The 17,722-nt window shown below is 40.6% G+C and overlaps 1 long non-coding RNA gene across 1 annotated transcript in view; it reads left to right on the top strand.

Annotated features, from left to right (window-relative positions):
- LOC310761631 overlaps positions 1–4,129 on the top strand; it is a 44,000-nt gene extending 39,871 nt beyond the window's left edge. The window contains exons 3-5 of the long non-coding RNA XR_014547602.1: positions 792–900; positions 2,680–2,743; positions 3,922–4,129. This is a non-coding gene — a long non-coding RNA (uncharacterized lncRNA). The remainder of the gene's footprint in view (positions 1–791; positions 901–2,679; positions 2,744–3,921) is intronic.
- Positions 4,130–17,722: the final 13,593 nt, after the last annotated feature.

Genomic DNA, 17,722 nt, shown 5'->3' with positions numbered 1-17,722 from the left:
TGTTTCCCAAATTTCAGCAAGATCTTTGTGTCTTCAATGATCTTTCCCTTCTGTTCTCATATATACTTGTTTGCTGATCAGTGTCTAAATATTTCTGTTAAATATCAGGTGATATCAGTTATTACAGCCTGAAAATGTAGCAACCGTGGATGGCAGGCTAGATGGATTTGTAAAACAAATGCAACCTTTTGTCATTATGAAAATGCATGCCATTTGTAAAACAAACACATCAAATTACTTTTATGCTTACAATACTGTAAGTCAGAACTTATAGATGTTCAACAGCATCATAAATGTGACTTTCAAGAACATGGAACAATAGTACATAATTGAAAACTGCAAAAGGCAAACTAGATTGAATAGGGCAGGTGTGGGGAGGGAATACAGGGCAAGATCCAGTAAAAGATAACATTTTAACTCTAATTAACCTTAATGAGGCATATGCAGGCATATGCTTAAATCTTCCACTGAAAGTGCAGGGACTTTATTGCATAGTTTTGGTTAGATTGTGGAAACAGTTCTCATCAACTCCTATGCTTATTTCTGAAAATCATAACTGTTCTTAAACATAAAAATATTTCACCCATCACAGTCTTCATAACCATTAACTCATCACTGCTTCTGGGGAGAGAGTGGGGGGGGGGGATTTTCCTGTTTTTCATTCTTCCGAACACATACAATGAATACATCAGAGATGGAGACTCTCCTGATGTTGTTGAAGCCCAACTCTTGTCCTCTCGTCATCCCTGCTCTGCTGCCATTGCCACAGCACACTGATGCTTCCATTTCAGCCTCAGCAGTATCAGGAAAAGGGAAGCACCAGCAGAGCAGGACTGTTGCTGGAGAGCTGTCCTTCCCTGTCCCAGTTGTTCCTTTGCAGCTAACCTGGATGCAATTTAGGTGAGCTGTAAGGGGGAAGTGTGTAGTTTGGGTGACAATGTTAAGGGAAGGGGGGGTTGGGAAGGGGGTGCATTTGGTGAGGTGTAAAAAGTGGATGAGGTGGTTTGGTGAGGGGGTGAGGATCTGGCAGGGCTTTGGCAATGCAACATGTCAGGCTTAAGCTGATAAGCCTCAATATGACAATAATGACAGGGGCTCCTCTGTACAACATTCAGGCATGTGGGCAGTGAAAAGCAAACAGCAACATCATTAATCTGAACCTTGGGAGTCAGGGTTATGTTGCCCATTCAAGAAGACTGGTCCTCAGTGTGGTACCAAGCACATACCTACTGAGTTTGGGAGGGATGACTATAACCAGTCCTGGGATGGGGAACTTGAGGCCCCAATATGTTGTTGATCTATAGCTCCCATCATCCCTGACCATGGACCATGCTGATGGGAGTTGGAGTCCAACAACATAAGGTTCCCCATAATGTTGCATATCAGATAGACACATTGCAAAAGCTGTGACCTATTTTTCAACCTTTTCACAGTCTCATGTATTGATAACTGGGATGTGGGCACAATATATAAGCGTAAATTACAGGTGTGCAGGAACTATTTTGCTCATCTCAATATATTCTTGCATAGGATTAATATTATATGTGAAAAGAGCTTCTATCTTCCTGCTGTTCTTGAGAATTAACCTCTAACTACTATTCACCCTCCTGCCTCAGTCACATCATTGTTTTATAAATCATCAATGTTCTGCAACATGCATCTCAAGAAGGCATCATCAATTGCTTTTTATTTTGACCGTTGTTACACATTTATTTTCTCTTCATTGTTTGCAGTACTTTGAAGCTGGAAAATGCAATTTCTTGAGTATTGATTTTGTCCTTTTCCATTTAGTAAGCTAAGACCCTAAATACACAAATATCTATGCACGTTTCTTCCCATCAGTAATCTGAGAATATATCTTACAAATGGAGACATGCAAAAAGATGCAGATGGTTTTCTCTCACTTTCTCGGCACTTTTGCTCTCATTTCTAGTGATGTTGCCAAAATTTTCATTTACCTGGTTTGGAATGCATATTTTCCTAGCTGATGATTCCTGGATATGCAATACAAATCAAATGTTATTTTCCTCAGAAGCTCTAATATGACACAGAATACAAAACAAGCATCCTCACACACAGAGGCCTACACTGCTTTTATAATCTGTGGTGGCAATCCTATGGCCCTTCAGAGGGCATCCCAGGGACTATAATATATATTGGTTCTTCTTTTCCAATGATATACATACATAGAGGGCAAGAAAGTGAGAGCATTGTTATCAGAGAGGAAGATCCAGTGTGAGACAAGGAGATACAGTGTTGGATTCCCCCTTCTTGCTGCAATGGGAACTTTCAATGCTGTGGCCCAATTGATATTGGAGCTCTGATGTTGGTAAGGGCAAAAGGAGAGGGGGTGTCAGGGTCATTTGGGTCATACCAGTAAAAGATCAGGAAACAACTTTGATCCAAAGGCTCCAAAGCCATCTCTGTCAGCTGACAAGCTTCAAACCAAGCAAAGGTTTAGACCCAAGCTGTCTCTGGTTACCCTTGCATTGCTCTCAATTGGGAGGAAAAGTATTTTATTAAAAATGGATGGAAAACTGCAAGAATGGTCCTCTAACCTCAGTAATGTGCTTCAAATATGATGCCAGCAGAGCTTAGGATATGATAATTGAACCATCTTCCTTTCCTCATTGCTAATATTGGGATTGCAGTTGTGTGGGGTTTCGTTTTTTTGTCCAGGCAACATCTGCTGCTTTGACAGGGTTAAGGAACCACAACCAAAGGAGGACTTTTGAGATTCTAGGTAGGAAGAGTTTCTAACCACAGGAAAAGGCTTTTCGGGTGCCGCCATTCCACATTAATAAGCATACGCCCTGGACATTTTAAAAAAATTCCTCTGAAGAGCATCAGTGTGTTGATTCTGTTGGGGAGGGGTCCTCAACTTTTTCATAACCATAATATAACTGTACATAATTTGCACACACTGCAGTTTAGGCAAGACACATAACTGGTGCACAGCTATATTATCTATTACATGGAACTTGACCCCAGGATGTGATTTTCAGCTGCAAGGGAAACATTATCTCTTTCTCTTTCTTTCTTTCTTTCCTTCTCTTTCTTTCTTTCGTTCTCTCTCATATTGCATAATCATGACTGCATTATTTAAAATTATATGAGCAAGGGGTAGGCTAAAGGCTGCATTTTAAATACTTGCATGTGCATCTTTAAAACTTTACTAACAGATTTTGTACATTTCAATTAAGATGTATTGTGGAAATGGCTAAGTGTCACAGATGGTAATACTGCTGGGGCTACTTCAGCGTTTTGATTACAGTTTGCACAATATGCTACTTTTTATGCATTTAAAAGTCATAAAATTTTATTAAAAGAAAGTGAAGCAGAGATATGTTTTGATCTGCAAAAATGCAAAAGCTGCTCAGCTGATTACTGTACACTTCTAGGTTTCATGTAAATATAGGCCATGATTAACTAGATGCAGAAAGATTGGAAGCAACATTCAGTACAAATAGGACAAACTGTTATGTCTTCTTGCAACCCACCCCCCCAAGAAAGAAATGTATTGGAGACCTGTCATGTATTGTGCTGGCTGGCAAGGAAAAAAAACTTAGCAGTATAAGTCCAAGAGTAGGCAAACTAAGGCCTGGTGGCTGGATCCAGTCCAATCGCCTTCTAAATCCAGCCCGCGGACGGTCCGGGAATCAGTGTGTTTTTACAAGAGTAGAATGTGTCCTTTTATTTAAAATGCATCTCTGGGTTATTTGTGGGGCATAGGAATTCATTCATTTTTTTCCCTTCAAAATATAGTCCGGCCCCCCACAAGGTCTGAGGGACAGTGGACCGACCCCCTGCTGAAAAAGTTTGCTGACCCCTGGCTAAGTCCATAGTAGAATTAGAATTCAGTAGTTACCCCTTCTTCTCTGCCTCTTTTGTCTTCTCTTCCACCTCTTTTTTCTTCACTAGCATCCTGCACAAAATAAGAGAAAATTATGTTGGAAGACTTTATTATCCATTGTTATACCCACAATGTACAAGAAGGTTCTAAAAAGCAGCTCATCCCAACTGCATGTTCCATAACAGAAAAAAAAGAAAGAATATTATCTCTTCTTGCTCAACTGAGAGTGAGCAACAATATACAATGGAAACTGGTTGGCCATTGCTATACAACTGGACGGAAGTCTACAATGACTGCGAGTCATGGAGGACCAAGATTTGTAAAGTATAATCTGAATGAATCCAGTTCAGAGATTGTTAGCCTCCAATCTCCTGTGGCCTTCTATTGGCTAAAATAAATGGAGAGTTTTAGTTTACCCAATCCCCTTACTGCAGTTTTCAGGTGGGAAAGGAAATTGCCCAAATACATATCCCTGTGGAGAAGAGAAGATAACTTACACCTCCTTCCAGTAGAGATAATTTTCTTCTTGACTACGCTTTTCCCCCTTTTTTTAAAAAAGTAAATGACACCAATTTCCACATCAATGCTATCATCCTTACTTGCTATGGTGACTACATATCCAAAAGTGCTAACCGCATCTTCCCAAAGCCTCCCATCAAGGCAGCTTCTCAGTCAGGGATAGAAGTCTGTGCATCAATATTCATCCTGACAGCAACAAGATGGTAAGAGAAGAGTTGAAAGAAACATGGCTTGGACCAAGCGAATAGTAGTAGAAATAAAAGAAGGAAAAAGAAGTGTAGAAGTAGAAGGAAAAAAGAGGCAAATTCCAAAATGGCGCTGGGGAAAAATGAAGTTAATAAAATCATAAAAATATGCTTATAAAATAGTGAAATGACTAATGTGTTTCACTGAAGATGTTCAGAAACACAAAAATACAGTTTTCCTATTAAGGCAAGAGATATCACTATCCTACTTCCTTACACCAGCCAGTAAAACAATATTTTGCTGTGACTAAATAGCTTTCTACTTTAGCTTTTTCTGCTGGAGTGTATTAGTTATTTATTTATTTTTAGAAATCAGTAATATTTTAGTAAGCCAGCCACCACTTTGTTTATCACACTGGATGTGCATGTAGGACAGTGGTCATATCTTTTTTAAAAAGTAAAGATAAGAGTTATCTACAGACATCCTTTTGGGTGTTGAAACATTTGATGATTGGGTGGCTAGGAAGGAAATCCATGCTGGATTCCAATTATGACTAATGAATACACCAGGCAACAGTTGAGATTAGAGGGTCACATTTATTACTATTGAGTCAAGGATCTGCAGTGGGCTGGACAATAATCTATTTCTCTGTGGTCATAATTAACAGGGTGAAACACTGAGAAAGCCCCATGTTTTCTCCTTTGAGTGACACCACACTGGTTCCATGTTAACCATCAGGTAAGGTTAAATGATGTATGCCTTTCATTGATGGCCCAATATAATTGCACATTGAGTGCCTACTGGCTGCTCCATCTCATTTCCACTGTCCAGCATTCACAGGGAAGAAGCCTACCAACCCAAGTGATGCTCCCCTCCCTTTCCCTCTCAAGCCAGCTGGGAGAAAAAGGTACAATGGGAAGGCATCGCTTTACCCAGGGGATGCTCACCAGAGCATATACAACTCTCCTTCCCTGACCACACCATCTGTCCAAGTGTGCCCAAACCTTTCTTTTTAAAAAAGCAAAAAACAATTACTCCACATCCTGGCCAATTACACATACATCTCAGCCAAATCAAGCAGTGTGGAGTAGGTGAAAAAAGGTAGTCCCAGAAAGCCAATTGTGAGATCAACCAAAGAAGAAGAAAGTGGTCCACCAGAAGGTGACTCACTAACTCCCAGCCTCTGTCTGGCTGTGCCATGTAACGGGGACAGCTGGAGCCCCCTAAGTTCCCTTATTCCACACCTAGTAGGAGGTGGTCCCCAAATAAATCCATTCCATACGTAATGTGGGTGGACGAGGAATGGAAAGGAGAGAAGATGGCTCCTCACCATGTGAAGATAGATCAAAGGCCCTGTTCTTAATACAGAGGTACCTCGGATTACAGACGCTTCAGGTTACAGACTCCGCTAACCCAGAAATAGTACCTCGGGTTAAGAACTTTGCTTCAGGATGAGAACAGAAATTGTGCGGTGGTGGGGCGGCAGCAGCGGGAGGCCCCATTAGCTAAAGTGGTGCCTCAGGTTAAGAACAGTTTCAGGTTAAGAATGGACCTCCAGAACAAATTAAGTTCTTAACCCGAGGTACCACTGTATTTGGATGGTCTTGATCAGTGCTGCCCCCCAGGGGGTACTCAAGGATACGCAGTACCGGCATCTCTCTTTTGTTGTTGTTAAAAAGTGTGGCACTTACTGTAACAACTTCATGTGAGTTCCGGCACCTATTTTTCAGGGAGGGGGGAAGAAGCACTGGTCATGATCATGTTTACCACCGTAAAAACCAGGATACGGAATAAAGCATGCTCACCTGAAGAAATCAGACCCTTTCAAATGGTCAGAACTAAGTTGCTCTGAAGAATGTAATCTCAGCAGAGGAAAAGATAGAGCTGTCCGAGTAGAATAGTAGCAACCAGAGCCATTGAGCAGGATACAATGAGGGGAAAGGATGGAGCTGTTAACAAGAACTGTTATGAAGTGTCGGGTAAGTTCATGTCAGTTTTTCTGTAATTTAAATTGAAGATTGTAAAGTGCTATAGGTTACAAGAGGTCAGGTATTTCTACCCAAACTGGGAACCCAGCCTGATTGCTACTTTGCAGCTGGAGGTCCCAAATGTGATAGTATAACAGAAAAAGAACACGTATTCCAGAAAATTACCCTTGTAATATATATCCCACAGCAAAAAATACAAAAGATCATTTGAAAATGTAGTCACTATGTATTTTTAGAGTCTGATGAGGATAGTATTGAGGTGGAACTTGGTTTGATTTACTTTTTTTTTTACTTCCCCCAAATTTAGTCAGGGAGAAAATGATCTCTGCTGGAAGGAAAGAAGAATTTATTTTCCACTGAGAGTTATCTTATATATTCTGCATAGACAAAAATGCTGTTGTTCATTATCGAGTCACGATTAAACAAGACTAAAAATTGCTTTAATTAAGTGTCCTAAAAAGCAATCAAGAGATGGGTGGGTGTTTTTTGTTTTGTTTTTAATAAAAAAAAAGCAAACTGTTTTTCTCTCTCAAAAGTTCTAGGCATATGAGGCATTGTTTGGATTATGAGAAATCTCATTGATTAGACTTGATTTGTTTTTAGAGCCAATGAGAGTATTTTTCAAGGGTTTAAGCATGTAAGAAACACCATTTTCAGTGGAATATCATTTAAGTAGGACAGTCTAGTCCAACAGGGTGGTCCAACGTACAGCTCACAAGGCTTTTTTTGGTGATTTTCAGTAACACTACCCCTCCCCCCTTCAGCACCCCTCACGTGGGTAAGCAGGCCCTGGGCTTTGAGAAGGAGGTGTGAGGGCTCTGACAGGGTCCCAGAGTCCTGTCTCCTCCATCCCAAATCCCAAAGCCTAATTAGTGCTTTCTCAGCTATGGGATGAAGGAAGGAGGTCTCTAGGACCCTCATGCCTCCTTCCCAAGCCTGTTCCTCACCTAGCCAGCTTTGGAAAGACAGCATAACGGCTGGTAGAAGGACATCAAAATTTGGCCTTGCTTCCCTCCACCTACGCAACAAGGCAGTGTGTGGTCTGAGGGTTTTATGTCAAAGTGGCCCATTTGGTATGAAAAGTTGGACCACCCTGGTCTAGAGGGTTTAAAAAACCACCACCACCAAGTTGTCATAATCAGCCAGGAAAAGCCAATGTGGTACCTTCCAGATTGTGGGACTATAATGCCCACTAGCCCATGGTGATGATGGAAGTTTTAGCCTAACAGGATCTGTGGGACACCACGTTGGTTCTCCCTGTGCTATGTTTAACTACACTGGATAATTTTTATTTTTGTTGTGAATTAGCATATCATAAAAATAAGTAACTGTGTAGAAAGTTTCAGACACACAATACATTCCTCTATGTAAACAGCAACTGGCATCCAGATTTGTCTTTACATATACAGCTATCTATAGGTGTGGATATTTATTATGCCATCCCCAGGGTAGACTGTTTTTCATCAATCCACATTAGCTCCCATATCCTGAGATTGTTGCATATTAGAGAAAGATACTGGGTGGGGGTGGGGGTGGGGGGGCTATGCATCTATTTATTGTGCAAGTGAATGGACGTGTGAGGTCTTCAGGCTTGGGGGTGCCAGCTGCCAGAGATTCTGGCTGTGAGGCTGGGATGAGATGACAGGATGTGAACGGTTGATGAAATAAATAAATAAAATGCAGTTAACGTTTTTCACTATTTTCTCTGCATGTCTCTCTGCACCTGTGTGTTTCAGAGAAATAGCTTGGCAAGGAAGCTCAGCTCTTCTTTCATAAATATAGCCAGAGATGACTTAGAATGAGACCCCCAAACAGCCATAGCCAATATGGTGCTGTCCAGGTGCTGAAGTCTATAATTTTCATCAGCTGTGTGGATGGCCAATTCCAGAGACCATGGGAGTTGAAGCCCAACATATTTGGAGGGAACGATGAAACCTTTGGGCTTCCCGACCCTAAAAGGACATTGGGCAAATCCTTTGTTTGTATAAAAGCTAGTAAACCAATGGTAAGGAACCGGAGGGCCATAACCCAAATTCAGCCTATGTTTGACCACCGGATGCACCCCATCACTCAGCTGTTCCACTTATAGTGACTAAAATGCCACTTTTAGTCAGAATTCAGGTATTAAATAGGTATGTTTTTGCACTCCTATGTCACTGTTTAAATATCTAAGTTTTCTGCCTCAAAAACTTTTGAGTCTGTAGATTACATTGGCTGTTCTACTGAAATCCTTGTGTGACTGGAATGGCGGAAGATGCGTGGCATGAAGGAATCCATGCTTCTCCACGATAATTCATGTAGTTGTTGATTATGTTGGCTAGAATAACAGTAGCAAAGGTGTGAGCATGTCTAAGCATTGCTGCTTCATACCATTTGATATGAAGCAGCAATGATTCTTCTTTATCTTTCAGTGCCATTTGATGCCATCACTTATAGTTGCCCAGTTGAGTTGGGAGTTGGAAGCAGATCAAAATACTGATAATAAAATAAAGCTTTAAAAAAATGAAGGAGAAGAAAAGAGTAGCGAGACACAGACCAGCTGTGTAGGATATAGGATTGGGGCACAATCTGATGCTCTCTGCAACAGTGGCCCAGGAACAACACAAGATTTTGCAGATCTCCCTGTTCACAAGAAGAAAGGGAGATCCACCCTCGAAGAGAGAGGAAGAGATGTCCTTGGAAGCCTCCTCCTGACTTGTGTGGAAAGGATTGCTCCTCCACCATTGGTGTTCTGATGGTTGAGGGAGCAATCCAGGGGTGTATCAAGGGCAGATTGATACTTGGAAACTTGGAATCTACTTGACAGGTGGCGGAGGAGATTATGCTGATTCTAGCAATGGTGCACTTATTTCCCCTTCCACTGAGACCAATGGAAGGGGAAAGATAAACACAGTACCCTGACCTTTTACTCTGCTGGTGCAAGCCTGGCAGGTCTTGGATTTGACAGTTCACCTCTCCAGGCCCCCTTAGTATTGCTCTATTAACATTTTGCTTTTTGTTTTTGTTTTTAAAGAGGAATGGTATTAACTCATAGAGCTTCATAGATAAGGGACAATGGGAGGGATAAAGTGAGTGACAGAGGAAGAGGGAGGACAGAGGGAGGGAAAGAGAGAGATAGAAGATGGATAAGAGAGATTAGAAAAATAACAAAGAAAGGGAAACAAGCACTGAATGGGTAGGAATAAACAGAGAAATTTAGTAATTTGAATTCTCTGCATAATATATTCATGTGAATAAATAATTTCTGCTATCAATCTGTCACAGAGAAATCACACTTTATCACTTTTAAATTTCAATTAATCCTGTTTTGCAATGGAAGAGCAAAGGTCTTATTCTGGTTCCCTTGGATGTGGGCCAGCATGGGTTAAGTGATTGACAGCAAATGGCCCTGATCCAGAAAAGTTAGTTGTGTTTAGATGCCACTGTTTTTATTCCTTAAAACTAACGAAGTAACTAACAAAACCCCCTTGGTCTGATTGATTTTGACATTATTCAAAGATAATTACCTTTCTCTGTATTGGAATCATTATATTTTTACATTACAGTGTTTTCTGTGAAGTGGCCCCTATTTGCTGCCAATAACATACCATAAATATTCCAAAATAGAAATAATAATTACAGCACCAAAATCATTATTTGGAAAACAGAATCTATCAGGTTTGGTTCAAATCCAGTCATCATAATCATATCTGGACAGTTTCACCAATATATATATATTTAAAAAAATCTAGACTGGGAAAACTCAAGCAGAGAAACCACATCCTTAATTAGTATGAGAATATCTTCAGCATACATATTACTTAACCTATAATTCTTCTAGCCTGCAGAGACAGCTTTCATCTCCAGATGGAATCAGATTATTGTTGGCCAGTGCTTGATAGTAACTTACTGTTCCTGATAAAAATAGATAAAAGCTGAAAATGTGCTTTATGCTCCACATGAGATCATTAACATCCTAGAACCTTGGGGTTTGCCTTTTTAATAAAGTACCAGACTGCAGAGTTTAAACAAACTCTGCAAGAGAGGCAACGTATTTAAAGATGTATTGAATCGGCCTTCAGATAACCAACCTTATACCCAAAGTATTCACATGCGATGTTAATCAGGCTACCAATCATAACTCAGGGAAACACAAATAAACACAGGCAACATTGTGTCTAATTGCCTTTAGTGCTACACTAAAACATAGTACCGTTGGCAAGTATCTGGCAGAGAGCAGTGACAGCTACACCTCCTCACTTTACCTCCATGTATTAAAAGTAGATCTGCGCTTGGGTTGGCATTCACAGTGTCTGAAAGGCATCAATTGACTTTTGCATAATTACACCTCAAAATGGAGAGATGCTTTTCTAGTGGCTAATGCATCCTTGATGTAAAACTCTCCCACCGCACATTTAAACCAACCGAGGACGCAATTCACTAAGCCTTTCCCCTCTGCAAACCCCATTTATTTCAATTGCACAGGAAAAGCATTAAGTGGACTGCATCCTTAGACTCTTAATAAGCCATAAAGGTCAAACATGTCAGCTGATATAATAAATCAGCATAGTACTGTTTGCTCAGGGGAACCATTCTGATTTGAGAAGGAAGAGATCTAGGACACTGATATAAATAGATTCTTTGATGCTCTAATACAAGATACAGACAAGTATGATACAGAAGTGGTCGGGGCAGTGGGCTGGTGCTGCATCACTGCCCTCCCAAGAGCTGTATCTCTGCTGCTTGCCAGGAAAATGTGTGGGACAGAATGACAGCAAAGGTCAGGGCTGTGCAGGTGCTCCAGCAGAACCAATCCAACCCTTCCGTCAGTGTGCCCATGCAGCCCTGAACTCAAGGTTGTCCTGCTAAGCAACTGCACTGTCCCAGTATGTAAAATAGCTGCAGTGCCCCATAGTGCTTGCTACTTCTGACATTATGTTATTCATACCTTGTAAGTCCATTCTTATTGTACCGTAACCATCAATAATTGCAACTGGCAAAGTAGGTCAGTAGGAGCATCCAAACACTATGCTATTTCTTTTTTAGACCAAAATAACTTCTTTTCCCCCTGTTTCCATATTCCTAATCTGGCACTGTATTCTCATTTCAATGCATATACAATTGCTATTAGTGTTGGACAACCATTCAGCATGGTTAACCCATTTTTTTCTACTCTATTTATCTTGGGGTTGTTTCTTCCCTCAACTTCTTTCTCTTTCCCTCTTTCTCTCTCTCTGACTCATTCTCAGTATTTTCTGGCCTTTGTTTAATAGCACAATCATCACTTGATAACATCTGTGTGTCTTCTGCAATTCTGTCAAATTTGCTAGGATGGAGAGATTTAAGTGCTGCAATTTCCCTTCTGAGATCCTGCTGCTGCCTCATTTCAGCATACAATTTTTGTCTTTCAGCCTTTCCCCCTTCTTTCTTTCTCTCACTTTTGTCCTCTATAAAAATGTTTTATATTCAAATTCACTATGGAGAGCAACTTCTTTGCATAAATTACCCATGAACACAAGCATATGACACAAAATATAAAAGGAAGCAAGGAGTGCACAAATCAAGACAACCAGCTTTGATTGCCATAACAAATCCCCCTCTCTTCAAATTCATGGGAGCTTTTACAAGGCAGAAATCTAATCTCAGATGGGCAGGCCATCATTGCACACTTCGAGGAATCTGCATTTGCTGGCAGTATTAAAATCTTCCCTGGAGAGTTTTCAGTGGGTACTTTCCCATTTTAACTACACTCTGGTGCCTTTTCTGAACCTTTCTGTTATAGCAACAGAACAGAAGTGAAGGCATCTAAAATGATCCCTGTGTATATTTACGTTGGGTGCTCAAATATAAAAATAACCAATCAGTCTAGTTATTTGTTCTTTGAAATAGTTGCTGTCCAAACCATCTCTATGTTACTGGTAGATCTTTAGAGTTTCCTTTTTACTGGAAAATATCAGGATTGGCTTACCATGGAGGAGAGAGCTGTCGATCACTACCAACCATGATTTTGTGTGTGGAGGGGGAGATTTGAGGAGATTTTATTAACAGTTTGGGATACATTTTAGAGGTTGGACACCCCCTCCCCAAGCAACCAGGTCTGCACACCGAAAAAGCTAGGAGCAGTTTGCATAGACATGCACGTGCACGCACATGCACGCACGCACATGTACACGCACACGCACACTGTAGTAGCCAGTGTGGTGGGGAGAGCCAAGGAGCCACCAGACATCAGCATCACTTCAGCTTACTTGGGAAGTATTCAGGCAGGGCAGTGGTGGAGACACATTGAGCAGACATACTGACAAAGCCATTCTAGCTTTACCACCAGTGCATCAGCACAGTCTTGACCTTGCTGCCACCCTGACCCACCTATAACCAGCAAGCATATAGAGTCTTTAATTCTGCTCACACTTCTGTATTATATACTGAGAGCAAATATTAAAGGTAAAGGTAAAGGGACCCCTGACAGTTAAAGGGACAGGTAAAGGGACCCCTGGCATCTGTATTTTATACTGAGAGCAAATACTAAAGGTAAAGGTAAAGGGACCCCTGAGAGTTAAGTCCAGTCGCGAACGACTCTGGGGTTGTGGCACTCATCTCGCTTTACTGGCCAAGGGAGCTGGCCTACAGCTTCCGGGTCATGTGGTCAGCATGACTAAGCCGCTTCTGGTGAACCAGAGCAGCACACGGAAACGCCGTTTACCTTCCCGCCGGAGCAGTACCTATTTATCTACTTGTACTGTGTGCTTTCGAACTGCTAGGTTTGCTAGTCATGTAGCAAATTTCGATATCACAATACACAGCAATCAATAACGCGCAAGAAAATGCATCACTTCAAAATGAATTGTCGGCTGTAATGATGAAATAATATCGAGTGAAATTATATGACTGCTCTGCATTTTAAACCGCTTTCACCAAACCCTTCGTGCAAGAAAGGTTTGGTGAAAATGATTCCGGTATGAACATCAAATTATATTTGACAAACTGTATCCATGAAAAGCACTGATGCTGTTGTTAGTGCTATAGTTTCTTGAGGCCAGTCCTGCAACGTTCTGATCTTCCTGATTCAGGGAAGTCGTTAAATATACAACTACAGCCTTTGAAGCTGAACTTTGGTTATCCATGACACCTTGTTATCTGAATTAACTATTCACCTGCCATGTATCTATATGTCCAGGGCTGGCATATGTCATGTTCCATAAGCATCTGGTTGGCCACTGTGAGAACAGAATGCTGGACTACAGGAGCTTTTCAGTCTTTCAATCCTGGCCCATTTATGTATGTTAAAGAGATGACCTTGGATGAAGCTTGAAAACCTTGCAATTAACGCTCAGCTCCTTCTATGGAGATCTAACAAGCATACAAATTGTAGGGGAAGATATAGTGCAGGTAGTTATTTCTAGGTTTCCACATGGATCAAATTGTAAGAACCATTGGCCTGGATCCATCTTGCCTAAAACTGTAAAGAAAAGGAGTCTCGCAATTATTCTAGAAGTAGGACATATTGCCTAAAAGAACAGGCAATACTATTTCCTTTCTGCAGGTTCCTTTTCTCTCTCTGACTGAACACTTCAAGCATAAAACCATAGAAGATACTTCAGTAATGGAGTGGCTCTTGTAATCATGCAGTGAAAGGAGAAGAGTTCAAATGTGGGCAGCAGTGCTGAGAGGTTCCGCATTCTTGACTAACTTATTCCTCAGACAGGTTTAAAACACTGGAAGCAAATGGGATACAAGCAGGGAATATTCCGATCCACTGAAGCTTAGTAAATAGGAGAAACTAGTGGCACCCAGTCCCAACCTGGATAAGAAGACTGCGCCTCACTTGAGATTGCATAGCAAAGTGCCACTAATAACATTGTATAAATATTTATAATTAAATTATCACATTTCCCCTTCTCTTCAGTAAACTCCACCATCCTTCTGCTTTCATGTGTCCTTTTACCAGTACTGAAATAATTAATGATGTTGACATTTTAATTGTCAACAGATTTCAAAGCTAACACTTAATTCAGATGGGTAGACTGTCTGAAAAGTCAACCATGCATACATCACTGTATTGAACTGAATTAAATTCCCCTTTCAGGTCATTAGCTTGCCACACAGTTTTCATTCTACCAGCATCTTCTTGGCTACCTAACTGGCTATATTCAAATCAAAGGGTTGCAAAATAAATAAATAAAAAGGGGGAGAACATTTTGCTTGTATTAGTTAAGGAATGTTGTTATGGAATGGTGAAAGATTTGGTTCAGTTCCTATTTAAAGGTGAACCTACCAAATGTTCACTTTCTGAAACAGCATGCAAACCGAAGCACAGCCATTGTTTGAAAGTCACACTTATCCAAATTTTGCAATTCTGTTTGCCACTCAAGTGCTGTGTACATTACTAGGGTAAAGTGTGCATAAAAATGCATATAATACTGCAAAGAATACAGATAAATGTGTTATAAGGGGGAAACGAGTTGCAAATAAATGTGTATTGGGCAAAATCATTATCATGAGTGTCTTTTTGGCAGTGCCTATGACACCAAGTGATACATATCCCCACAACCAGTATCATGCAGAAAAAATACGATATAATCACAGTGTATCAGGTTTATATATCTTTCTTTGCATCACAAGCTGATTCATGCACAGTTTATGCTCAAAACATGAAAAATCACTTTTTTGAATCTTTCATACACATTTTCCATGAATAGTGTTCTTTTTGTTATGGAGATTATCTCTGTGTAAGGAAATTTTCCTGTAAGAAGTGACCCTAAATTACTATGAAAAGACAGTATTCTCTCCAAGCTTAAATAATAAAAATGTGTTGTTCAGCTGGTTACAGTTATTCTAGTTCCAGTTATGAGGTGAGAAGCGATTAAGGCTGAAGAAGTCCAATATGTGCTTTAACGTCCTTTGAATAATAGATTTTTTTCCTATATTTGGCACACTTTAGGTTATGTAAATGGAATGGTACAAATAGAGCTTTGCACCCACACCCTGAAAATGATAAGACAAAGACTAGAATTTTGTGGTTTAAATGGAGCAATGGTGTTTATTACCACTGTCCCCACAGAACAGGATCTGCAAAAGATTAATGTTGAGCATAAAAAACTCACTCACCCCAATCACTGCAGATAACCTATCAGGCTGAGGAGAGCTTTCTTCTTCAGACCCTCCAAGTGTCCCTATTTTCCAGGGACATCCCTGATTGAGAGAAGCCATCCTGGTTTCTGATCTGATCCCATAATGTCCCACTTTTCCTTAGGATGTCCCTCTTTTCATTAGAGAAATGTAGGAGGGTATGGAGTTATCTGACCCCGAGCTGTCTGGAGGTAATCCTGTATAGGGAAGTTTTTAAAAAAATGTTTAATGTTTTATTATGTTTTTATATATGTTGGTGGCTGTGGCAACCCAGTAAGACATGTGGGGTATAAATAGTAAAATTATCATTATGGAATGGGATGTCTCTGTTTTCATCGGAGAAATGTTGGAAGGTATGCAGTCTTTCCTGGAATACAACTTTTCTCGCTCCAGGCCTATAGCTATTTCTCCTTCCAATTCATGTCCACACAAACATAGGAAGCTGTCAGACATTGGTCCATCTATACCAGTACTGTCACCATTGATTTACAGCAGCTTTTCAGAGTCTGAGGCAGGGTTTTCTCCCAGCCCTACCTGGAGATGTTTGGGATTGAACCAGAGAGCTTTTGCATGCATCTTCTCTACCACTGAGCTGTGTGTGGCCTTGTGGCCTGTCAGAATTGCCATCATTCAGACCTCACAGCTTTGTGTGGGTTATTTGGACAGGCTGCAAGTGGAAGTCCTTGCCTTGAAGAGGCAAGCAGGTCTGGGGAATTCTCCCATCACCTCAAAATGTTGTTGTTGTTTTCTTCCCTTGAGTCTGCAGTGTTCTTTCATGACCATAATCTACTTAGGTCTCAGTCAGTGTGATGTAAACATAAACCACCAGTTACAAAGGCCATCTCAGTCAGTAGATTTCTTTAAAAATCAAAATAAAAAATCCCATATGACCCCCATGCAGTAGTACCTCGGGTTACATACGCTTCAGATTACATACGCTTCAGGTTACACACTCCGCTAACCCAGAAATAGTGCTTCAGGTTAAGAACTTTGCTTCAGGATAAGAACAGAAATTGGGCTCCGGCGGTGAGGCGGCAGCGGGAGGCCCCATTAGCTAAAGTGGTGCTTCAGGTTAAGAACGGACATCAGAACGAATTAAGTACTTAACTCGAGGTACCACTGTACTCTCATTTCATCCTCTTAAGCGGGCAGGTGGGTTTTGAGGGAGGTTGAGCAAAGCTTTTAAATACCTCTATTTTTCCCTATTTCCACCTGGCTGCATGCAACCAGCCCTGCATTACATCTGCTCTGTGGTGTTTTGGATTGAAAGCCGTTACTTCATCCCACTGTGGCATGGGATGGCATATATAGCATTATCCTGTGTCATTTTATGCCAGTTTGAGTTCAATAGACTTACGTTTAGCATCTGCAATAAATTTGCAATGTAGACATTTGTTCAATACTATGATTCCAAAGATAGCTGCAAGGCAAGCAACAGCTTCACGTAATGCAATGAGGATCCTGTGCCCAGCATCCCCAGCATGTACAAACATCAGGAGTGGAAAGAAAATTGTCAGGAACAGATGAGTTCTCCCCCCCCCCCCCACAAATATTCATCTAGAGGTGAGAAAAGTTCACCCATTGCTTCTCAGAACCTGCATGTCCTAAACATCTGAAAAGAAGCCTTGAGACTAGTTTACAACAGAACCAAAAAGGATGATAATAAGCACTGGAAGAACATAATGTGGTGCTTAGGCAGGATGTGATATTCACTGAGGAACATATTGCAGCTATAATTAAAGGCTGTGTTGCACTCACTTTAAACATGAGTCATGAATGAAAGCAATCAAAAGTTAAATTCTAACTTTGCTGTTTTCCCCAAAATGGGATGAAAGGGTAACACTTAGGAAGGATGTTAATTTGTTCTAAATTTATCAGAAAAGGGGTGTAAATAAGTCATCGAGAGATAGAATGAAAATTGCCAGGAACCTGTCATATTACATATTGGGATTCTTTCATACATATGCTTTTCTTTTTTCTTTTTGGTAAAGACTATAACATTAAAAAGTAATGTGTTTATTCCACTAAAAGAAATTTTCTTCTCATAGAATGCACACTTTTGTTCACA

The sequence above is a fragment of the Podarcis filfolensis genome (genome assembly GCF_964270895.1).
Source record: "Podarcis filfolensis genome assembly, chromosome: 4".
Lineage (NCBI taxonomy): Eukaryota > Metazoa > Chordata > Lepidosauria > Squamata > Lacertidae > Podarcis > Podarcis filfolensis.
Note: the sequence above shows the minus strand (reverse complement) of the source record. Positions and strands in the feature narration are given on the sequence as shown.